The sequence below is a fragment of the Pinus tabuliformis genome, chromosome X (genome assembly GCF_031772625.1).
Source record: "Pinus tabuliformis cultivar Carrire ecotype Pingquan chromosome X, CPIR1, whole genome shotgun sequence".
Classification (NCBI taxonomy): Eukaryota; Viridiplantae; Streptophyta; class Pinopsida; order Pinales; family Pinaceae; genus Pinus; species Pinus tabuliformis.
In genome coordinates, this window is record NC_142308.1 from 926,075,499 (window position 1) to 926,100,503 (window position 25,005).

Genomic DNA, 25,005 nt, shown 5'->3' on the forward strand with positions numbered 1-25,005 from the left:
ATCAATTCGCTTTGTCAAATCACTGTCAATATTTGACTCTTCTAGCTGGACTCCGTCATAAAAGCACTGTGATTGGCTGCAGACTAAGTCATCCCTCAGCATTGAACTGGATGACTCTAATTGGCCCTTCAAACCCAAAGTTTCGATTAATTCATATTTTTCAGAGGAATAGTCTGTTTCAGGAAGGTCTAGAAACTGCTCCATGCGAAATGCGCTAGGAGTTTTCGGTCTTAAATATAAATTGGAAAATTCTTCAGTATCATAAGCAGATTCTATGATATCCCGATTCTCTTCCAGAGGATTCAAATTAACACCCGGAGGAATTTTACAGTTTGCTCCGCCCTTATTCTCAGCAGTTTCACCTTCTCCAAGACTCCTATTCCGAGAGAATAAAATAGCTGCCCTTTCCAAAACGGGTCCTTCAGAATGTGTTTGAGGTGTAACATTCACTGGGGAACTCAAGTTTGTTTTCTGATCAAAATCCATGCGATCCTTTCCCTGAGATAGTAGCATCGCTCCCTCTCCCATGATATTTTGTTTTGGGTTCAGGTTATTCTCCAAAGAAGTTTCGCAGTTTTCTCTCCCCCAACTCCCAGAAATTTCACCTTCTCCAAGATTCTCATACCGTGAAAACAGAATAGCTGCCCGTTCCAAAAAGGTTTCTCTAGGATGTGCTTGAGGTGTAACATTCACTGCAGAATTCAAGTTTGCTTTTTTATAAACGCCATCGTGATCTTTTTCCTGAGAAAGTAGCATTGCACCGTCATCGGCCATATTTTCTTTTGGAGTCAACTTAACCCCCTGAGGATCTTTACAGTTTCCCTTGCCTCTATATTCAGAAGTCATACATTCTCCAATACTACTATCCCGTAAAAACAAAGTAACTGCCCTTTCCAAAAAGGTTCCTCCAACATTTGCTTGAGGTGCAACACTCCTATGAGAACTCAGGTTTGTCATTTTATCGAGGTCCTTGTAGTTGTTCCCCTGAGATAGCAGCATCATTCCATCTCCCATGATATTTTCTTTTGAATTCAAGTTAATCTCCAAAGAAGTTTTACAGTTTGCTCTGCCCCAATTCTCATAAATTTCAGCATCTACAAGACTTTTATCCTGAGAAACTGTAGCTTCCTGTTCCCAAAAGGTTTCTTTAACATGTGGTTCAGGTGTAACACTCACAGAAGAATTCAAGTTTTCCTTTGTATCAAGGTTCTCATGATCTTTTCCCAGAGACAACTGCATTGAATCCTTATCCATTGTATTTTCAGATGTAGAAGCATCAATTAACTTTGTCAAATCAATGTCAAACTTTGGCTCTCCTAGCTGGACTCCACGATAAAAGCACTGTGATTGGCTACGGATTAAATCATCACTCAGCACTGAACTGGATGACTTTAATTGACCGTTTGAACCCAGAGTTCCGATTAATTCATCCTCTTCAGAGGAACTGTCTGATCCAGAAAGCAGGTCTAGAAACTGCTCCATGCAAAATGCACTAGGAGTTTTTGGTCTTAAACACGAACTGGAAAATTCTTCAGTATCACAGGTAGATTTTGAGATATCCTGAGTCTCTTCCAGAGGATTAAGATTAACCCCCTGAGGATTTTTACAGTTTGCTCCACCTTTATTCGCAGAAGTTTCACCTTCTCTGGGACTTATATCCCGAGAAAACAAAATAGCTGCCCTTTCCAAAAAGCTTCCTTCAGCATGTGTTTGAGGTGTAATATTCATTGGGGAACTCAAGTTTGTCTTTGTATGAAGGTCATTGTGACCTTTACCCTGAGGTAGCGGCATATAACCCTCCCCCACAATATTTTGTTTTGGGTTCAAGTTAATCTCCAAAGAAGTTTTACAGTTTTCTCTGCCCCAATTCTCAGAAATATCACCATCTACAAGATCTACAAGACTTTCATCCTGAGAAACAGTAGCTTCCTGTCCCCAAAAAGTTCCTTTAGCGTGTGCTTCAGGTATAACACTCACTAAAGGATTAGAGTTTGTCTTTGTATCAAGGTCCTTGTAATCTTTTCCCAAGGATAACAGCATTGCAACCTTATCCTTTATATTTTCTTTTGGATTCAAATTAAACTCCAGAGAATTTTTATTGCCCCTATTTTCAGAAGTTTCACCTTCTCCAAGACTTTTGTTTCGAGAAAACAAAATAGCTGCCATTTCCAAAACTGTTCCTTTAGCCGGTACTCGAGGTGCAACATTAACTGGAGAATTCAAGTTTGTCTTTGAATCAAGCTCCTCAGAATTCCTTCCCTGAGATGATAGCATTGCACTCTCATCCATCATATCTTCTTTTAGATTCATAATACTGTCAAGGGTATTTTTGCAGTTTGTTCTGTTCCAATTATCAAGAGTGTCACCTTCTCTAAGACTTATATCCCGAGAAAACAAAATAGCAGACCGTTTCAAAAAGGTTTCTTTAGCATGTGGTTGAGGTGTAACATTCATTAAAGAATTCAAGTTTGGCCTTGTGTCAGGACCCTTGGCCTCTTTCCCATGTGAAATTCGTATGGCAGTCTGGTCCATATTATTTTTTGGACTCGAACTTAACTCCAGAGAACAGTTTACTGTGCCCCTGTGCTCAGATGTCTCACATCCTCCAACACTTGAATCATGCGCATCTGTTCAACCATTACAAATAGGATAAATCATAAGAAACCATTAATAAAATATTAATCACAAAACTTTTCTGATGCAACGATAGAAAGGAAAGAAGATTACAAAGCTGATATTGACCAGATCTCTAGGTGCATTTCTTTAACAGGCAGGGACCAATAAGGAAAGAAATTCAAAATACAATATCAACAGAATAAAATGGAAAAAAATTACAGCAAAAATCCTTTGCTTCTCACCTTATCAAGGATATGTGAAAATAATCATGACAGAAATTATAAAAAAATTCATAAGAAAGCCTTTAATACTCACCTTATCTAGTGACAAATGACATGTTTATGCATTGCTAAGTGCAGAAGGGAGAAAACTTTTTTGTAAAGACAATTACTAAAACAATATTCAGCTTTATATAATCAAACCTCAAATTATTGCAAGCTACCTTTGTCGAACTGTCTTTGCTTCAATGCTTCAAGCTCTGCTTTAATGTGCTTCATTTCACACTTCATGGAAGCCAATGCTGCCTCAGATTCCCTCTAGAGATTCTTGTAAAGAAGAATGACTGTCTCTTTCCTCAAGTTCATTTGCAAATTCTTCTCTCAATTTATCAGCCAGGTTTTGCAGTTCAGAAATTATTCTATTCGACCATTGCTCATCCCCTAGGCCAGATAGTATTTCCATCCTTTCGAAATCAGTCTTCTGAACATTAAGAGATTCTGTAAGAATTTCTGTAGAGTTTGGAGTTTCTCCCGCAATACCAATGCCTAGATGTCGAATATATGGAAGCCCCCTTTGACCCTTAGCATTTTAAAATATGTAACAGTATTTTTAGTATAATAGTATCACCCAACTTAAAAACCTGGAAAATCAATCATCTTTCCAACCATTAATAAATAGTAAAAACAATCAAGCCAATTCATGGATTATTTACAGGTAATCTATACCAAACAAGATAAATGAAACCAGATGCAAAACAGTACTCATTTTCTTTTTTTACTTCTTAAATAGAATCTGGGAGTAGAATAGAAAAGAACTTAACCTCACAATTCTTTTGCAGTTTCCATAAAGTTAAACTAGGTGTCACTGAGAAGATCAAAAGTAGCTAAGTTCAGAACAGAAACAAAACAAATGACCTAAAAAAGGATGAATCAGACTGATAAGAAAATACCAAATAAAAATGACAAAATAACCTTGTATAGAAATTTTCTTTTCTGATTTTTTGGTTTCCCTCTTCATTTTCCCCCTCATCTTAAATTTGTCACTTCGTGCGATTTTGTCAATCCCACTGTACATAAGATATCATCAAGCTCAGCATTGGTGCTTCCGTGGTGTTTAACAGGGCTATAGGCTCCTCATCTGATGCTGATGGAGATTAGAATCTAATTTCTTTCTTGGCCAGTTCTTGTGGCCCACCCAACCCTCTCTGCAACAGGAGTGCTTGTTCTTACAGTCATTCTAAACTGGATTGTTCTATACTTCATGTCTAGGGTTTACCTATTTGGATCGACCCTTTTGTTTTGTTATTTTTCTCTTTTTCCTTCGCAGGAGATGCCTTCGGCACTCCCAGACATACATTGTCACTTGATGTACTTTTGTGTCTGTTAACCCCAGTAGCACTTCTTGCTACTGAAGGGTTAAGGTACACTGAAACTCAGTCACACTGGTCTATTTCTGGACACTTCATGGCATAACCATCCATCAGGGGACCTTTTATATTCAGCTTCATCAGTTTCCCCGAAACTGCTATTTTGGGCCGTCCTGAATTTTCCGATATTCGAACCATCAGGGACCTACACATCAGATTTTACTACTTCCTCTTGATCTTGGTGAAAAGGTGAGTCCAATGGGACTGTTTTCACTCAGATCCAGGTTGGGACTTTTTCCTCTGCTTTTGTGCTTTTTTGTAATTATGGCCCCAGTATGTTGTTTGGCCCAAAGTTGTACTTTTGTGCTTTTCTGTTTTTTTGGGAAGACTGTCTTTTTATACACGAATTTAAATAGTAGGTTTATACATTTGGTAGGTGTAGGTGTTGGGCATGGTGCCTAACTAGCAACTGAGGGGTGGTCTGAGCTTCCTTTGCATGGAAAAGTGAGGAGTTGAATAGCATCATTGTTACTGGTTTTTGTCTTAAGCCGACGCTTGGCATGGATCTAAATCATATCTCCGAGTAAGTTTTCAAAGATTATGACTTCAAAGACATAAGTTGTGAAATGATTAGATTATCACATTTTCATTTAATTATTTAATCACATGGAAAAGGGATCAAATTGTTTTAATGAGAGAGTGGAAGCTTTTACTAAATGTCTTCAAGAGTCTAGAGAAAGGTGAGATTTTTCAAATTCAATGAGGAGATGTGCAAAGCATATTTTGTTAATGTTTTCATTCAAAAAGTGAAACAAAGAAAGCAAATTTTGTGTTTTTTCAAAAATGATTGAGCTAAGAGGTCCATAAATGGACCTCATTCATTGTGATTTTATTTGTCAAAATAATTATTGTAAGTGAAGGAGAGGATTACACAGCTGAGAAATGACATATAGCTCATTTGAGCCATGTAACAGTAATATAAAACAGGGCGCAGGTACAGGGAACATCATACACATTATTCACATGGATCAATGCAACAAGTACAAGAAAAATAGCAGCTCTACATATTCTCAAGAAATATTCGCCAGCCTGTAAGAAGAACAATTATAATGAATGGTGAGACGACTTGATTTGTCAAATATTTTGGAGCCGACTTATATTTTCCAATTCTGTTAGGACCAACATTTACATTAATAAGTTTGTTTGGCATGTCTTCTGTTGGTAGGGAGGAGTAACTATTATTTATATGTTCTCCAATGTGCCATTCTGATAATTGAGGGGGCTCTGAGCTAAGACCTGTTCTACAGTTTGAAATACAGAGATTTCATATTTTTCGGGTTTATAAAACAGATTTCTTCATTGACCATTCACATTACATTCATATGGATTCTCCTAAATGAAAAGATAGATCATTTACAAGTTATCACTCCCGATAACCCACATAAGAATCTGCTAGCTGTGTAAAGATAGCTTGGGTCAATCTCCTTAACACTCTGGCCATTGGGTTGGTATCTAATTCACAGGGGAGAGATTTGGTTGTGGATAAGATCTGTATCTCAGTTGAAAATAGAGCTACAGATGTGGGATGAGTCACACCTAGCACATTTTACACAGCAGTAGTAAATGATAGCATAGACAAAGAAATGGCAGTGGTGGACTATTACACCCATAGCTGATCCTGGAGGGGTCCACTTGTACATGCTACTAAAATAGCCTGTTATGAGATGTCTGGAAAAGGTTCCTCTGCAGCCACCATTGGATAGGGGTAATCTTATGAAGCGGTTATGCAACACAAGGATTATAGTTCACAAAGCCAAGTATTGGCCCATAGTGTACAGCAAGCATACTTTTATTTCTCATTTCTGTGTGCAGAGCACATTCCTTCCTTGCCAAAAAATCCTAGATGAGTCTAGGTCAATCATAATATGCCCAATCAACTTGGTAATACAGCTGCCAGTTTAATGCACAGAAGATACCAGGTTCAAGGGATAGTTTGCCTGTGACCTATGATACAGAACAGCAATTGAACTATTGAATCAGCCTCATGACAGACCAGTTGGATGTATTATAGGTAAGGAAACTTGTAAGTATTATCCCACAAAAGGAAAAAGGGCCATTTTGAATTACAGGGAAATAAATCAATAATGTGTAAGTTTAACTGTACAGAAGGAAAGGAATTAACTGTTGATGCCACCAAAGAGATATTATTGAAACCCCACATAGTATTATGGATGAAAAGGTAGCCCAGTAGTGCATACCTATGATTTCTTTTCACAGGCTCCTCTCTGAAATCATTTAGAATGTGGATGCCTTTTCAATTCACTATACAGATGGCCAACACTACAGAAGTAGATTTTGTATAAGGTGGCAAAGATCTTGTTACGACACAATCTAGAAGAGGTCCTAGAAGGGGTACCTAAAGGACAACTACTAGACCAAATGGCAACAACGGGACAAGGACCCACTGTCACCTTAGTCGATGTCCCCTACTCTTTACGGACTTTCATCGATGGGAGCAGTCCCGGTATGAAGGAAATCACAAGGCTCGTGGGATCATTGACAAGGTACAAAGTGATTTCCAAAGCCCATTCAAAGGAGAGGCTCACATAATGACTTGCTCGCTTCAAAAGCAATGTAAGGGCTCTCCAAGAAAGGCTTATAGGGATGCCTAAACCTAGGATGAAGGGATATTCAAAACAAAAGGTGTACCTAGATCAAAGCTTCCTAAAGATGTGAAGGATTCCTCTTAGGGTTTTTGTGAGGTAGAGATCATGCAAGATTTGGGACCACGAGAGAGACCTAGGGGATCCAAGCCAAGCCTAGGGTTTGGTATAATCATCAACAATATGACCAAATCAAGCAAGGATGAGAAGAAAGGGTTAAAGAGAGGTGAACTTCCAACAAGTTTTCAAGAGTAAATGACCCTAGGATAGGCGCTAACTAAGAGGCCTAGGAGGAGAAATGATGTTGGAGCTAGGGCTTGAGGTTTCTCCAAATCTAGCCACAGGATGAGCTTCAGAATTTAAGGGCACCTAGAGAAAAACCCAAGGTAGTCGCTAACCAAAGTGCTTTACAAATGGACCACCCTAATCCATTTCGCAATAGGTTGTAGGAGTCCTTCCAAGTTAGGGCAGAAAAACGAAGAAGAGAGAGAAATGAAGAAGTCGGGTATGCTCAACTAGGATGAGGATTAGTGCCTAGCCAATTGGGAGAAATGGAGTCAAGAATAACCTTGATGAAGGAACTTTGCTCTTTCAAGGAGTCCTATGCAGCTTTTCGCAAGCCCTAATGAAGCAGCTACCCAGCAACACAAGAATTTATACTTCTTCTAGCAAAGATGATGGAGTTTCATGGTTGCACAATTAAAACCAACCCTTAGGAACATTCATTTGCATTCTCAAATGAATAATGCATGCACTAATACAATAATCCAGTTCTTTTAAGAATTCCGCATCACATTAGGGCACAATAATAAGATTATCACAATGTATTCCATACATTAGACATGCAGCACCAATGAAATAGCATCAAAATTGCACTTACAAAAGAATGCGAGTGTATCCATCCATCACAATTGTAGTAAAGAAGTTCCAAGACAAGAATAGTGAAATCCAAACATCAAAATGCATCATTTGTTATGTACTTATAAGAAGCCTCCACAAGTGCTAGTCGGCCTCATATTTGATCAAATCGGCTTGCCCACATATGGCACCTATTACCCACCATTTTGTGGGTGATATCCCTAGGAGAAAATTTTATCCAAGATGGTCCTCAGCCGACAGCCCCTTGCAGCCACCAACTAGCTCGTTGTGCCATTTCTCCGCCACCTAAGCCAGCCATGTGGTCCCTCACCCATCTGTCATGATCGTATGTTTGAAGGTGGGCCTCCCAAACCTAAAGGTATGCCTTGTCATTTGGTAATTGAGTATTGTAGTTTGCTTATCATGGACACTTTTGGGCATGGATTAATGGGGGGATTTGACGAAAAGAGTGGGCTAGGTTTGTGCTTCTGTCCCCTAGACCTCTTTTGGATGTTACCCTTGGATCTTAGTCCTGTGGGATCTCGTTTACTAACCTTTGGGTTTTGGGGTGGTACTATTGCCCACCATTTTGTGGGTAATATTCCCCTAGGAGAAAAATTCTCTCCAAGACGGTCCTTAGCCAGCAGCCCCTTACAGCCATCAGCTAGCTCATTGTGCCTTTTCTCTGCCACCTAAGTCAGCCATGTGGTCCCTCGCCCATCTGCCCTAATTGTACGTTTGAAGGTGGGCCTCCTGAATCTAAAGGTATGCCTTGTCATTTTGAAATTGAATATTGTAGTTTGCTTATCATGGACACTTTTGGGCATGGATTAATGGGGGGATTCGAAGGAAAGAATGGACTAGGTCTATGCTTCTCTCCCCTAGACCCCTTTTAGGAATTAACCTTGGATTCTAGTCCCATGGGATCTCTTTTATTGACCATTTAATTCTAGGGATGGTATTTCACAGAAAACCTTGATTTTGGTTGCATGGTCCGCTCCCTTATCCGCTTATATTACCCTCTTTCCATCCATTACTGCCCCATTCATCATATTTCCCACTTGTGTCCACATCCCTCCATTGGGTCCACATAGGGTTAGCTTGCTCCTTCCCTTTGCCCACACCTTGGGTCATGGCCTAGAATGAAGCCCAGAGGTTGATGCAACTGAAAAGAAAATTAAAAGCATGTATGGCCACATTTAACAAGAAAAGTACCACAAAATGCAAAAGATGGTCAGGACAAAAACATTTAGCACGTGGGCAAAAGCCAGTACATGAGCTCTACCCCATCATCATGACCATCCCCCTGGTTCCTACAAGTTCTAGGAGCCCATGGTTGTCCCAACCCCTGGTGGGCGATGAACCGCCCCACCTTAGAAAGGGGGATTCCACTACTATATCTTACACATCATGCTCTAACCCCTTGAGCCCCGAGCAGTCAATCAAACAAACTCATAAAAAAGGCAAAAGGTATGAAAGAAGGGTGGAAAAATCAAGGTCAGGGCACATCATGTACCATGATTGCTCCATCCTATACATTATAAACCCAAGTGTGGGCTTCCCTCTTATCATCTACCCTTGTACCCCAGCATGTGACCCAAGGTTGCCCCTTCTCATTCCCTACTTCATTCACCTATCTACCACATGCCACCACCATTGAAGGATGTAACTTGACTATATTATCCCCTTTAGAAGTAGAAACCACCTAAGAGGGCACTTGATTAACCCCATTTGGAGTTTAGGAGACACTGGCACATCACCCATTATGGAAGGGCATGCCATTATGAAGTCCCCACCTGTGGTCCATGATTAGGCAAGCTCATTTACTCGATTTCTCTAATGACTTGTTGTATTGGAAGGCTAGGGAAGGCATTGGATCTTATGCAAGATTGTAGATGGTTTTCAATTGGGTTTGGTCTCCCTATACAGGGTCCTAATCCTCCAGAGGGCTACATTGGCTTGTGTAGGGTGAGCATTGAGAGTCATGGGCCTTCCACAATAGCAGATTACACTCCATGGATCCCCAAAGCCATTCAGAGATTGCTCGTGGTTCACTTATTGGACGAAGAGGATGCACCTGATCCATCATGCCCAGCTGACCCCAGATCTACACCATACACTTGGCAGATGATCCAAGACTTGCACGATGGTGTGGCATCACCTACACCACCATCCTAGCCTTGCAAACAATCTACAGCATCTTCTATTTGTTTGGAGACCCATGAAGACACCTGTGTGCCCCCACATGTCATTTGGGGCACCACAAGTTATTACAAGGGGCCAACCCCTTGTCCACTGCTTTTGAGGGTCATATTCTTCATTGTGGCACCCATGGACCTCATTAGGCCTCTTAGAGGGCCCTACGACATGCATAGATTATTATTTGACCTCTTGAGAGGCTTACTTTTTCATTTATGAGCTAGTTTGGTGGGCTTGTCACCAAAAATTGTATTATTAGCACATTATTTTATTTTTGGGGCTTATGTAGGCCAAGGAGGCTAATTCGAACTCCTAAGTTGTGTATAAATAGGAGTGAGATGAGTTCATTTCTCATCATCACTTTGGTTTTGGATCTCTTATCTCTCTCTTGAGATTTTCACACTTTTTCTAAGGATGAATTGGAGATTTATGGATGAGTTTTGATGTATGGATATTGGTCTATCTTCTCTTGGAGCTTCTTTATTGTCAATTGTGAATGGCTGGATATACTCTATTACATGTAAGTACGTGCTTTTGATGTTATTCTTGTTTACTTTTGTCATATATGTTGGACTAGGATTTTCGCTATTCTAGGGCATAATTGTTGCATGCATTTACTGCTTAATATTGTAGAATTTGTCTCTATTATAGCATTTCCTTCAATGTATGGGCCATGTAACAGGAGTGAAATCTCCCAGGGGTAAAATTTGACCTTGACAAGCCATTTCTCTTGCACATCGAAGTTTAAAAGCCACAAGGTTGCTTCTCCTTGACCTAGAAGGGAAACGAAGTGATCTTAAGGCCTCCTTGACTGGAAACCAAGAAATCCTACTCTTACTCAACATAGACTCCATTCTCCCAAAGATTAAGGCACTGTTCTACCAAGGGTGGTCACTATGTTAATTTTAGATAACAATGGTATGTTTTATGCTTAAGAGCAATTTCACTTCAATTTTCTTATTAGCCCAATATCAATATCCAGTTTAGCAATCACATCAACATGATAGTAAAATGCAGATAGAACATAAACAATAATAGTAGAAGACAAGCCAAGACAAGAGGACACAAGATATGGCACCAGCCAGGGACAAACCCAAATGTGGGGAAACCCTTGATCAATTCTTCTTATAATTCTTCAAAAGTTCAACACAGAGAGAGAGTACAATATACAATATTCACTTGCCCAATCAAAGTGAAATCTGACCAGTCAATGTTATGAAACCAGCTCAAGAAAAGATAGAAAAGAAAGATCAACGCCTTAGAATTCAGCCTCTTCGAGGGGGCAACCTCCTTTACATTACATAAATGAACAATTCTTGGATGATACAAATGACAAAACCTCCTTTCTATATATAGGAGTCTAAGGAGTCACAATATAATCCAGCCGACCTAACAATAATAATATAAAGCCACAAAAATAACAATAAAGGGATTCTATGGGGCACAGAAATAACAATATGGGGGTAATAGGGGCACAACAATATAAATAAGGGGTATAACTACAATAGTAATGGGGTAATCACTAGTATTATAGGGACCCAACATGCCCCTCTCCTTCAAAAAAGTGTTGTCCTCAACGCTTGAGCAGTTCTGGATACTTCTGCATAAAATTCTCATCCTCCCATGTGGAATCTTCAGCGGATAAGTTCTTCCACTTGATAAGATACTCTGAAATTGATCGATTTCGTAGCTGTCGAGTTCTTGTTTCTGTGACTGCTTCCGGTTCCAATATAATTTTTCCTTCCTCGTCAAGTTCTGGCAATATTGTTTGAACTGGGAGCTTGTCGCCTATAACCTTCTTTAAACATGAAACATGGAAAACTGGGTGCAATCGAGAAGCTGCAGGAAGCTCCAATTTGTATGCCATAGTACCAATCTTTTCCAACACCTTGTACGAACCATAATACTTTGGTGATAATTTATTATCCTTCTTAGCTTGCTTTAGGGACATTTGCTTATATGGTTGTAGCCGTAGGAATACCCAATCACCTACATCAAAACTTCTTTCACTGCGATGTTGATCTGCCTGTTGTTTCATTCTATTTTGTGCCAACACGAGGTTATCCTTTAAGAGTTGGAGGACTTGTTGTTGATGTTCGATGTGATGTTCCACTGCCTGAACCTTAGAATTTTCTCTTAAATATGATGTGATTGATGGTGGTTGGTACCCATAAAGTGCCATAAATGGGGTCATTTTTGTTGCTGTATGGAAGGAAGTGTTATACCACCATTCAGCGAGAGGCAACCATTTGACCCATTGTGTCTGTTTATCAGATACAAAGCAACGAAGATATCCTTCCAAACATTTGTTTATTATCTCAGTTTGCCCATCAGATTGAGGATGATAAGATGAGCTATGAGCTAACTGAGTACCAAGACAAGAAAATAATTCTATCCAAAAATTTCCAGTGAAAATGGGATCTCTGTCACTTACAATAATCTTTGGATTTCCATGTAGCTTTTGAACTGTTTCCATAAATGCAGTAGAAACTGTATTGGCTTTAAATGGATGTGATAATGCACAAAAGTGTGCATACTTGGTAAGTCTGTCAACTACCACTATGATGACACTCTTTCCCTCAGACTTGGGTAAACCTGTGATAAAATCCATTGAACCTCCTCCCAACGTTGGCTTGGAATGGATAAAGGTTGTAATAGACCCGATGTCTTAATTATTTCAACTTTATTTTGTTGGCAAACCAAACATTCCGCCACAAACTTTTGAATATCTGATTTAAGGCCATCCCAAAAAAATTCCTTCTTAACCCTGTGGTAAGTTTTTAAAAATCCTGAGTGCCCTCCTAAGGGAGAAGTGTGCAATTCCATAAGAATCTTTTGTTTTAGCTGGGAATTCTTACAAAGGTATAAGCGATCTTTGTACCATAACGAATCATTTTGCCAGCTAAATGTATCAGAAGTACTGGAATCTTGTTGTAGCTTTCGAATAAGTGCCCACACTTCTTCGTCATTCTTCCATTCCTCCTTTGCTTCGTTTATCCAATCTGGTTGGATAATAGAAATGGCACACAACAATGCTTCCATATCCTCATCCTTTCTTGAGAGTGCATCTGCCACCACATTTTGCTTCCCTTTTCTGTAGATGATTTCAAAGTCATAACCCAACATCTTTGTGACCCACTTTTGTTGCTCTTCAGAGGATAATCTTTGTTCTAAAAAGTATTTAAGGCTATCATGATCCGTTTTTACCTTGAAGTGTCTTCCCATTAGGTAGGGTCGCCATTTCTTAAGTGCATGGAGTATTGCCAACATTTCCTTCTCATAAATAGCTTTGCTTAAAAACTTTCCCTTGATTGGACGACTTTCAAAAGCAATGGGTCTTTCATCTTGCATTAGAACAGCACCAATTCCATTTCCTGAAGCATCACATTCCACAATAAAGGTTTTTGTGAAGTCCGGTGTAGCTAAGACCGGTGCTTGGCACATTGCCTCTTTAAGATGTTTAAAGGCCTTTGTTGCTTCCGGAGTCCATGAAAATGAATCTTTCTTCAATAATGTTGTTAGAGGTGCTGCTATTCTCCCATAATTCTTAACGAACTTGCGATAATACCTTGTCAACCCAAGAAATCCTCGCAGATGCTTTATGGATGTGGGGATTTTCCATTCCTTAGTGGCTTTAATTTTGCTAGGGTCTACCTTAACTCCTTCATGAGATACAATATGACCCAAATATTCCACCTCCTGGACTCCAAAGAAACATTTGGATCTTTTTGCATATAATTGTTTCTCCTCCAATAGTTGTAGCACCTTGTCAACATGTTCAACATGATCCTTCCAAGACTTGTTGTAGATTAGTATATCATCAAGAAATACCAACACAAATTTTCTAAGGAATGGTTTGAAAATTGAATTCATCAAACCTTGAAATGTTGAAGGTGCATTGGTAAGGCCAAAAGGCATGACCAAAAATTCATAATGACCCTCATGAGTTCTAAATGCCGTTTTCGGAATGTCTTCAATCTTCATTCTGATTTGATGATATCCCGAACGAAGATCCAACTTGGTGAAGTAAATTGATCCATGCAATTCATCCAGTAATTCATCAATGACAGGAATGGGGAACTTATCTTTAATAGTGAGCTTGTTGAGCTCCCTATAATCTGGACACATGCGCCATGATCCATCCTTCTTATGCACCAATACTACTGGAGCTGAGAAAGAACTTTGACTCGGTTGAATTATACCAGCCTCTAGCATTTCTGCAACCATACGTTCAATTTCACTTTTTTGGACATATGGATATCTGTACGGCCTGATGTTTGGAGGAACACTTCTTGGAATCAGATGAATAGCATGATCATGATCACGCATAGGTGGGAGACCTTTGGGAGTCTCAAATACCTTGGAATGATTGTCCAGGACTTTTTGGAGATCTGGAGAAATAGATGATTCCAATGTGGAAACATCTAGCGAACATAATTGTGCAATTACACCTCTTTGCTCCTTTTTTAGAAGCTTTGTCATGCCATTAGAGCTGATTATCTTTCCTGGTTTCCCTACAATACCCCTTAATTCAACTTCCTTTCCTTCCACAGAAAATTTCATGAAAAGTTCTTGAAAATTAAAAGCTATTGTACCCAAGGATTGTAGCCATTAGACTCCTAGTACAACATCAGCACCTCCCATTGGAATGGAAAGCATTGGGCTAGTCAATACATATTCTCCCATGGATAGCTTGATATTATGGCACTTTCCAGAACAATTTATTGTTCCTCCATTTGCAATCATCACTTGACACTCTGGTGCTGGATATAGGAAGCAATTCAATTCTTTTGCTACCCTACAATGAATAAAATTGTGGGTGCTTCCTGAATCAATCAACACTATTACCTTTTTCTTCTTGATTTGTCCTTCTATCTTGATGGTTTGAGGAGTGGTAATTCCCGCCAATGCATTACAAGATATGGTCGGATTTATTTGTTCTTCATCTAGGCTTTGTTCCTGGAATATATCCTCTTCTTTTGACCTTTCTTGCTCCTTTTCTTCTTCCTCTTCACAATCTATGTAGAATAATTTCTTCTCAGCACACTTATGACCTTTTGTGTATTTGCTATCACAATTGTAACAAAGCCCTTTTGCTCTTTTTTCTTCCAATTGTTGTGGTGTCAACCTTGTAGGTTGTGGAAGACAACAACACTTCCGTCTTTATAGTTGTGAATGGTATGCTTCCTAGTTGCCATAATTTTGCTTTCCATTTTTCTTGCTAACCTGACTTCTCTAATGAATCAGGTTCCCAAAGGCGCACATCATGTTGGATATTATCCTTTAAAGACCCTATGAACACATCAATCCTATGCTCCTCTGGAATATTTTTTACCCTTATGTTCAATTTTTGGAACTCCTCAATGTGCTCCATTATTGAACTCTTTTGTTTGAGACTTATCAATTGGCTAAAAAAAGTGTTGCTTTTTGTATCCTCATAATGTGCTATCAATTCTTCCGTAAAAATTGCCCAAGTGATAAATTGTTTACGAGAACAAAGCCATTGATACCATACAAACTGATTTGGTTCCAAATATAAAGTTGCCATACGTACCTTTTGTGTGTTTTGCACATTATTGAGATCAAAGAATTGCTCCATCTGTAATATCCATGTGGCGGGATCCTTGCCATCAAACTTCCTCATATCGATTTTTGGAACATGGTGAGTCTTTGATCCAACATTAGAGTCTATGGAATCATGATTAACATTTCTTTTGTTCTCATCATGAGTTTCCTTTAGTACTCTTTCACCCTTAGTGACCATTTCTTGTAGCAACTTATTCATATTTACCTTCAATTCTTCCATCTTATCATCCATGCCATCAATTTTAGCGTCCATGCCATTCACCTTAGCTTCCATGCCATCCATCTTAGCTTCTACGTCTTTCTTTAAACAGTCCATCTTAGCTTCTACACCTTTCTTTAAACCATCCATCTTAACTTCTACATCTTTTTTTAAACCATCTATCTTAGATTCTGTTCCTTTTTGTGCAAGGGACAGTTGTTGCACTTGGTCTTGTAATTTTGATATATCATGTTGCATGTCTTCCTCTTCTTCATGAGTCATGCTAGAGCTTTCAGGTTCCTTACTAGGTGTTTGCATTTTCTTTCCTCGGGGCATCAGTTACCGATAATAATGCTCTACTATGCCCTTTGAATTCCTTCAAAATAAATTTTCAAACCAAGCTTAAGCAAAAATTTAAAAAAATCTACACACCTTTTTTCACTTGTAGGAGCTTGATATTGCCTCTGATGTATCTCTGTACTTTCCAATCATCTAGTTCTGAAATTGTGACCTGTAGTAGCTCTCTGTGTCCTCTTTCCAATGCCACCAGTCTGATCCAAATTGGATTCTCCAAGAAAGAGTTATGCACAATCTCCCAAGATGACCTGATTATAGACCTTTCCAGAAGAGTGAACTTGTATGAAGTGCCACGTGTACAATTTTCGACCTTTGGTTTTGAAAAAGATATACAAGAAACTACAGTCCGTCCTCTTTCTGTACCTTCTTACGAAATTTCAATCCGATCCTCAGAGAGAAAGTTATGACGATTTTCCCTAGGTCACCTGTTTTGAATGTAATTCAGGAGTCTGCAAAAAGACCAACTTCCTCAGAGCATATCTCCGCAAATATCGCGCGAAAAGATCTGAAATTCGGACCCAAGGTTCAGCGCGATTTCTTCTCAAATGGGTTTTTTTTGCGACTTCTGAAACGTCACAGAAGAAAAGTTATAGCGAAAATGCCACGATGACCTGTTTGGAGCAGCGAAACCCTAGAATCCAAAGCTCTGATACCAAATGTTATGAAACCAGCTCAAGAAAAGATAGAAAAGAAAGATCAACGCCTTAGAATTCAGCCTCTTCGAGGGGGCAACCTCCTTTACATTACATAAATGAACAATTCTTGGATGATACAAATGACAAAACTTCCTTTCTATATATAGGAGTCTAAGGAGTCACAATATAATCCAGCCGACCTAACAATAATAATATAAAGCCACAAAAATAACAATAGAGGGATCCTATGGGGCACAGAAATAACAATATGGGGGTAATAGGGTCACAACAATATAAATAAAGGGTATAACTACAATAGTAATGGGGTAATCACTAGTATTATAGGGACCCAACAGTCAAACAGCAGTAACAGAAAGTCAACGTTGGTCAACAAGGCAGATTTTGACCTCCAAAACAGCTCGGTCAAACTTGGTCAACTCAACCTCCAACAACTAGTCAAATCAACCCAAAAACAGTGCAAAAAAGTCTAGTCAAATCTGGTCAACGAAAGTCAACGTTGCAGCGAACCCTTCTGCAGTCAACGTTGGTCAAATAGTGATTAAACAGCCTCGATTTTTGTGCCTAGAAATGCGGCCTACCCAAACAGAGATCCCCCACACAAAACCGCAGTCAAAACAGGTCAACCAATGTTGCAGGAAACTTCCCCTCCCCCCAAATCAAAGGCCCGAAGCGCGTCCCGTACGGATTCGTACAAGAAGCGTCCCGGGAAGTGCGACTCCAAAATTCAAAAACGCGGTTCCGCCTGTTTTGGACGCTCCCTGGAAATTCCGGTAGCATCCCTCTGAAGCGCGCTTCCGAATCTCCGAAGCACGCTTCGGAGGGCGAATCGTACAGTTCCGTACACGCTTCCGGAAAAAGCGTTGCACGGCCAAAAAAAATTGATTTTTTATTTTTATTTTTTGGTGAGTTTGCTTGTTTGGGATGGGTCCACCTTGGGTTAGGGTGAGGAATGAAGGCAAAAAAAATATAAAAAAAAATATAAATATAGCAGATGCTCCCTCATGGTAATGTTAAATTCTTAAATGACTGAGGATGTTTGAGAGTGGTTCCAGCCTCATTGGACTTCATATGGAGAAAATAGAATTTCATATCCTATTCAAAATTCAGCAGACTTAACGGTTTTCAGGAATTTAGGATCAATGGGATTGTGGCATTTCATTAGATTATATCAAGTATGAAGGTATGTGATTAGCATTTAATCAAGAGCACCAAGCCCTATATGTACCCTAGTGTTGGTGGTGTTAATTGTTGAACTCCTTTGTCACGCCCTTAGCAAAAAATTACCTTTCAATCAAGTCAAAGTCATCAATCAAGCATGTTAAGCTTTTTCTACCATATTTTAAGTCTTGAATTAGGTAGTTTGATCAAAATTGGGCAATATTGACTAATATCCCTAAACAATCAAAGTAGAGGCAAAGGCTAGACAAGAGGAGAAGAATCTAGATTCTAGATGGTTGATGCATCTAAATGGTTGATGCTCGAATAATTAATCATTAATGTACAATGGATGCTATATCTATCTTGATTTATGCAAAAATATGCATGTTTTCATGTCTTCTACAACTAATTTGGTATTTGGGATGTTTGTTTTGAGTATAAATGCAAAAAAATATAAATATATATATATATAGCAGACACTTCGCTTCCTAGATTTTTGGAAAATGACGCTTCCACGTCCCCGCTTCCAAAAAAGGTCCCCGTTTCGTCCCCACTTCGTGCAACATTGAGGTCAACGCAAGTCAAAACAGCCCTCCTGCAACTTCGGTCAACGTTGGTCAATGTAGGGACAGAAAACCCTTCTCTTCTTCGCACGTGTGGAGAGCTACCTCTAAAATTCGTACCCAATCAACGAAGGAGAGAGAAGAATGAGTGTGAGTGAGATGCCAAAATGAGGAGGCCCCTTGTATTTATATGCAACATTGAGGTGCAATTTTGATGGCTAGCTGACCTTGACAATTTGTCCATAATCAAAGTAAATTCATAATTCCATTTGTACATGTCAGAATGGGATGATCTTTAGATCAATCCTACACCTCTCGGAGAGAGGAATCCAATAAAAATATCAGCTACCCCATATGAGTTATCCAAGGTGAAGTTTGGCCCTAGTTTCCAAATTTAACAAAATCCACATTTTCTCACATCCTTCGAGGACTAACCACATTGGGGTGACTAGGGCATCAATTTCCCGACAAGCTAGCTATCAAAAAAAATCAATCTCCTAAGATATTTTGTGTTGGCCTTTCCTCTAGCCCTCTTCCAATTTTGAAGCCATTCCGATAGTGGAGTTGGAAGAAAAGTCAAGCCCTAGCTTCGGTATCAAAACTTGCCTTGCCATTCCCAAGGCCAGTACCTCATAAGGTCAAGACAACATCTTCAAATGAAATTATTTTCTTGATCCTTTCGCTCACCTTATCTAGGGTAAGAATATCATTGGTTGCTTCATACCTTCTTCATATCCTAGACCAGGTCCACTTGGCCCCGTGTGGTCCCCTTCCTTCAAAAGACCATTCTTCAAAAACCATCCGGGATACCAATTCTAACAAGGATTTTAGGGATTGGGGAACTCCTTTACAAGTCGATTCCTATAAACCTAACCCTCAAAATCCTCTTCCTTTCCCTAGAAATACATAGTACCTTGCTTAGAAAGAAAGCAAACTTCATCCTTCAAACCTTCTCGGAAAGGGTGTGGTTCACTCATATCCACTGACTTATCATTCATTAGTGACTCCATACATATCGGGTCTCCTTCCATCGGTGAAAGTCCGTATATAGAAGGGAGCCTTAGTTGAGGTGACAGTGGGCTAAGTCTCCATTTGTTGCCCTTGGCCTAGCATTTGCCCTTTAGGGATCCCCCTTAGGTCCCCTGCTAGTTTGAGCAGTAACAGGTACTACATGGGAAACCCCGATTTTGGTTGTGTGGTCCCACTCCCTCATCCACATACATTACTCCCCTTCCATTCATTATTCTTCCCACCTGGGTCCACATTTCCCCACTGGGTCCACATAGGGTTGGCCTCCCCTTCCCCCTTGCCCACACCTTGGGTCAGGCTTGAAACGATGCCCCGAAGTTTGATGCAGCTAAAAAGAAAGTAAAAGCATAATTGGCCACATTCAATAGGAAAATGTACCACAAAATGCAAAAGATGGTCGGGACAAACACATTTAGCACGTGGGCAAAAGCCAAATGCATGAGCTCTACCCCATACCCATGGCCATCACCCTGGTTCCTATAGGCCCTAGATGAGCCTCCTTTATCATTCTGGAACCCATGATTGTCCCAACCCCTAGTGGGCAATGAACCGCCCTACCTTAAAAGGGGTATCCACTGCTATACCTTACACATCATGCTCTTATCCTTTGAGCCCCGAGCAGTTAATCAAAGAAAAATCATAAAAGGCAAAAGGCATATAAAGAAGGGTGGAAAAATCAAGGTCAGGGTATCTCGTGCACCACGATTGCTCCCTCCTATACATTATATACCCAAGTGTGGGCTTCCCTTTATTAGCTACCCTTGTACCCTGACATGTGGCCCAGGATTGCCCCTTTCATTCCCTATTCCATTCATCTCTTTATCACATGCCACCACCATTTGAAGGATGTACCTTGGACATACTATCCCCTCTAAAGGTAGAAACCACCTAATAAGATACTTGGTTAACCCCCTTTGGAGCTTGGAGACATTAGCACATGCCAAAGCCCACTATGGAAGGGCATGCCATTATGAAGTGCCCACCTGTTGTCCATGGTTTGTAAGCTCTTTAACTCGATTCCTTTAAATAACTGGTTGTACTGGAAGGCTAGGGGACGCATTGGATCTTATGCAAGATTACAGATGGTCTCCATTTTGGGTTTGTTCTCCCTATACGGGATCCCAACTCTCCAGAGGGCTACATTGGCACATGTAGGGTGTGTGTAGAGAGCCATGGGCCTCCACAGCAGTAGACAGCATTCCATGAATCCCTAGAGGTGTTCAGAGATTTCTTGAGATTCACCTATTGGACAAGGTGCACCTGGTTCACCATGCCCAGTCGGCCCCATAGTTGTACCCATAGTTTTAAAAACCGTTTTTAAAAACCGGTTACGGGTCTAACCGGCCGGTTAGCAAGCCCACCGGTCTAAACCGGCCAAAAAACCCGGTTTGAATGCCCATTTCTCCATTTTTTTGCCCTAACCGGTGAAAACCAGCCAGTATAGGACAAAACCGGCCGGTATAGGACAAAACCGGCCGGTTTATATCAAACCGGCCGGTTTTAGGCATGCCCACCGTACAGTTAAAAAAGCATATTTTTCAATGTGTTTTAGGGGTTTTGGGGGGAAACTAAGGGTGTTTCAACCCTAACAATGTTGGCAATTAATGGTAATGTTAAATTCTTAAAGTAAAAGTGACATTTCCTTTAATTTTCATTTTCTTCATTTTCATCCTTTTATTTAAATTTTTAACATTACCATGAAATGACTCAGGATGTTTGAGAGTGGTTTTGACCTCATTGGATTTCATATGGAGAAACTAGAATTTTAGATTTCACTCAAAATTCAGCAGACTTAATGGTTTTCAAGATTTCATGATTTGGGGGTAAACAATAAATGCAATCGGAGCTCCAAATGATGAGCAAAACTCCTGATCTAGATCCCATTGTGTTGGATGATATTGATCCAACAGCAGAATTGGTGGAGGAGACTGAAGAACCTGTGTTTGAGGCTGATTTTGATATCGACATGGCTTTAGCGGGGGATGACGCAGATTATGTGGTGGCATCAGAACTAGGATCAGTAGCGGCATCAAGGAAAGGCAAAGAACCAATGGAAGGCACTAGTCATGCAGGTCGACAAACTCGTGCTTCCATTAGGTCCACTTCTATTGTCATTGGTGGCATTGATACTGAGGTTGCAGATCAAGCTAAGGCATCCTCAGACTTTGAACCAGATGATGTCTATGTAGCTCCTGATGATGATCCTGTGTCTAGTAGTGGTGATGAACTTGATGATTGATCATGTGTACACTGTAGACTTGTAGTAGGCCAATGGCCTCATAGCTTGCAGCATTGTTTTTGGACTTTATAGGCCATTTAGAGCCTCATTTCTTATGTATTTTGCTATTTTGTCGATGATATGTATTGCACTCAGTGCCATTTTGATATATTCACCTTTACATGGTATATAAATGAGCAAAATTTGCATATTTTGTCTCTATTGGCTTGGAATCATGGTTTTACATCTTAAAAATAACTTTGTTTCATTAAAAATTAATTATTTAATGTATTTTTTTAAACCGGTTCGTTTAGACCAAACCAGTCCCTGTTAGACCGGTTCCAGTCGGTAAACCAGTTCATTAAGTGGACCGGTCCGGTCACCGGTTCCGGTTTTAAAAACTATGGTTGTACCATGCACTTGGCAAATGACCCAGGACCTGTATGTTGATGTGGAATCATTTACGCCATCATCTGAGCCCTTGCAGATGGTCTACAGGCATCTTCGATCTATTTGGAGACCCATGAGGTTACTTGTGTGCCCCCACACCCATTGGGAGCACCACAGTTTTATTATTTGGAGAACAAGGAGCCAAGTTGCCAACCCCTTGTCCACTACTCTTGGGAATCTTATTCATCATTTGGCACTTATGGACTTCATCAAGCTTCTTAGAAGGCCCAACGAACGACATATATTATTGATCATTCGACCTCTTGAGAGGCTTATTCTTTTGTTTATGAGCTAGTTTGGTGGGCTTGTCACCAAAAGTTAGTTATTTTGCACATTATTTTATTCTAGGGGTTAATGTAGGCCTAATTAGCTAAATCGAACTCATTAGAAGTGTATAAATACAAGTTATGTGAATTCATTTTAGCACCGTCACTTGGATTGGACTTGTATCTCTTTAGAGAACTTTGTTATCCTTATTGGAGGAGCATGGAATGAATTTTGATGTTTGGATTATTTTCTCATGTCTTGGAGCTTCTTGAATGGCAAATTTTGGATGGTTGGATATATTCTTATACATGTAAGTACAATTTAATGCTATTCTTTCTTTCTATTTTTGTCACATACATTGTTGTTGGGATTTCGCTATACTAGGGCTTATTTGTTGCATCTATTTATGCGAAGTTGTGGAAATTTTGTTTCTAGATAGTGAATGCTTCATGTATGGGCCATGTATAATGAATGAATGTTCCTAGGGATGTTTCATTACTGAAATTCATCTTGATAAGCCATCTACCTTGCAAAACGAAGTATAAAGTCTTTGAAGTTGCTTTTGTTGCTGCCCTAATGCTAAGCGAAGTTGTCTTTGAGGCCTCCTTGACCTAGAAAATCTAAAAGTCCATAGTCATAATTCTACCTAACTCCAATCTCCCCAAAGGATTAGGCACTGGCCCACTTGACAAGCCATCTACCTTGCAAAATGAAGTATAAAGTCTTTGAAGTTGCTTTTGTTGCTGCCCTAATGCTAAGCGCAGTTGTCATTGAGGCCTCCTTGACCTAGAAAATCTAAAAGTCCATAGTCATAATTCTACCTAACTCCAATCTCCCCAAAGGATTAGGCACTGACCCACCCATATTTGATCACCTCAACGCTTATTTCTTTCACCTTCCCCTCTTTTCTAGGCCTAGCCTACATAGGCCACCTAGGGCATCAATTATCTCACAATATAACCATCCAAACACTTCGATTTTTGGTCCACAACTGTGTTGGTGTGTCCTCAAGAAGCCCTCCAAATTTCATGAGATTCCGATGGTGGGATCTTGAGATATCACAAGCCCTAGCTTGAAGAACGATTCTTGCCCCTGGTTTCCTTAGGCTAGAAACCTCACTGGGATCATTGCATTATCTTTCATTGAAAATTCCTTCCTTGATCCCCTTCTCCCCCCTGATTAGGTCAAGTATATCATTGGTTGCTAAACCCTACCCCCTTGACCTAACCGGGTCCACTTGGTCCCGTGTGGTCCCACAACTTATTGAAGCCAATTTCACAAAGACCACTTGGAAGCCAAGTTTCCACAAGGATTTTAGGAGCTAAGAATCTTCTTGACAAGTCATATACTCAAACCCTAGCTCTTAGAATTCCCCTAAGCCCTTCCTAGAGAGCCTTTCATCTTGCTTTCAAGGCAAGCAAGCCATATATTTGAGCCTCTCTTGTGAATAGGCTTTTAGGATCACCTCTCATCCTATCATTGATCCATTCAATTTCATGATCCTTATTATAACGGGTCTCCTCCCATCGGTGAAAGGCCGTAAAGAGTAGGGAGCCTTAACCGAGGTGACAGTGGGCTATTGCTCCATTGTTTCCCTTGACCTAGTGGTAGCCCTTCAAGGATCCCCTTTTAGGACCCCTGCTAGCTTGAGCGATAACAGAACCCATTCAGACTTTGAAAAAGACTATATATAAAGATTTTTCCATTCCCCTTGAAGGAAAAATTTGATCTGCAACATTACAGTTCACAATTCTCTGTGGAAAACAAAGTACTGAAGCCTCTACACATCTGTACTACCTTGCTCTAATTAAAAGTGGTACGCCGAACTTAAGGAAGACACTTTTGTGAGAAGATCAAAGTATGCTCCAACAATCTTATCTCTGTTGAATGCTATCTAATTCCTTTCTCTCTTGAACTGCTTCGAAATCTGTTGAAGGAGATCTGAAGCTTGTCTGTACCTATTCAAGTTACCAATTGCAATGATCTGAAATCTGTCTGTTCTATTACAGAGGTCCGAAGAATAGGAGTCTGTCTTATTGCAGGGATCTGAAGTATTGTAGGTGTCCAAAAAAGGAGAAATGTGTTCCAATACAGGGGGGCCAAAATCTTAAAGTTTGGTTACTTGATTGAAGGACTAGGATGAGTCCTAGTGGAAGTTGGATAGTATACAAGCTGCTTCAAGGTCATGTGTCTAGAGATCAGTGGTTGAAGACAAAGGGTAGTATTGTTTTCAGAAGTATAGTAAGAGGCCTATTCTCTTGTTGATCTTGTTGGACAAAGCATTGAGGAGCTTGAAGAAAAGACTTAGCACTTGTGGAGGCTGTCTTGGGTTGGAGATTTCCTGTTGATTGGATTATATAAGAAAAGGTTTGTTGGGTTTTCCCCTTGGGGATTTTGCCCTGGCCTCTGGCCTAATTACTGGTGTCTACTGTCTTTTGTGCATTGTAATCTTTGTTAATAAGTGTATAATTGCTTGATGACACAAATTAAGGAAAGAGAACACTAAGATAAACGTAAATTGAAGTCACAGGTAATTGTCCAGATCAGAAATTCTATATTGTAATCAAATTTCTAACAAGAAAAACTCTCGAAGTAGCAATG

At 39.9% G+C, this 25,005-nt stretch overlaps 1 long non-coding RNA gene across 1 annotated transcript in view; it reads right to left on the bottom strand.

Annotated features, from left to right (window-relative positions):
• Positions 1–3,389: 3,389 nt before the first annotated feature.
• The window catches only part of LOC149142711 (uncharacterized), a 53,009-nt gene continuing 31,393 nt past the window's right edge, over positions 3,390–25,005 (bottom strand). Inside the window, exon 3 of the long non-coding RNA XR_016264735.1 lies at positions 3,390–3,475. This is a non-coding gene — a long non-coding RNA (uncharacterized LOC149142711). The remainder of the gene's footprint in view (positions 3,476–25,005) is intronic.